This window comes from Penaeus monodon, chromosome 25, assembly GCF_015228065.2.
Source record: "Penaeus monodon isolate SGIC_2016 chromosome 25, NSTDA_Pmon_1, whole genome shotgun sequence".
NCBI lineage: Eukaryota > Metazoa > Arthropoda > Malacostraca > Decapoda > Penaeidae > Penaeus > Penaeus monodon.
This window is the reverse complement of record NC_051410.1, coordinates 8,634,072-8,634,654: the sequence shown is the minus strand read 5'-3', so window position 1 is coordinate 8,634,654 and position 583 is coordinate 8,634,072.

Below are 583 nucleotides of genomic sequence, written 5' to 3'. Positions count from 1 at the left end.
AGCTTCGGGATGTGTCGGTTTGCCTCATACAAACTTGTCTTGTGTCTTCTGCATTTAGCTGTACCTCCGCGTGTCCAAGGAGGCTGTATTCTCACTTTTCCTAGATGGTTTTCGAGTGAGAGAGGAAAATAATTGATAGATTAATTAATAAACATATATGCGGAAAATAACTTTAAAACAAGGAAATTGGTTTATCAACAGATTCTTTAAAAGATCATAAAAAATCTGTATAGCAAATAATAAGTCAACCATTACAACCATCAATATTTCGTAGTTGAATAAAATAATGAAATTGGAAATGTTCTTTTCTGTTAAATTTCTTCAACTCACTCAAACTACCCGCTACCTTGGATACATTATCCATCATAACGCCAATGCGACACATACGCTGATCATGAGGGTAGTGTGTGTGTGGGGGGGGGGGGGCTAATGCCAGGTCAAGAATAAAGAAATCTGACTTTGGGTTCAAAGGTGTCCTGTGTCCGTTTTCATACTTGGGCACAAACATCTCTCAACGAAGGTGATTCTGCCGTTTCGGATGAGTTGATGAAACCGTTTACCCTTGGCGAGTTTGTGTGTTAGT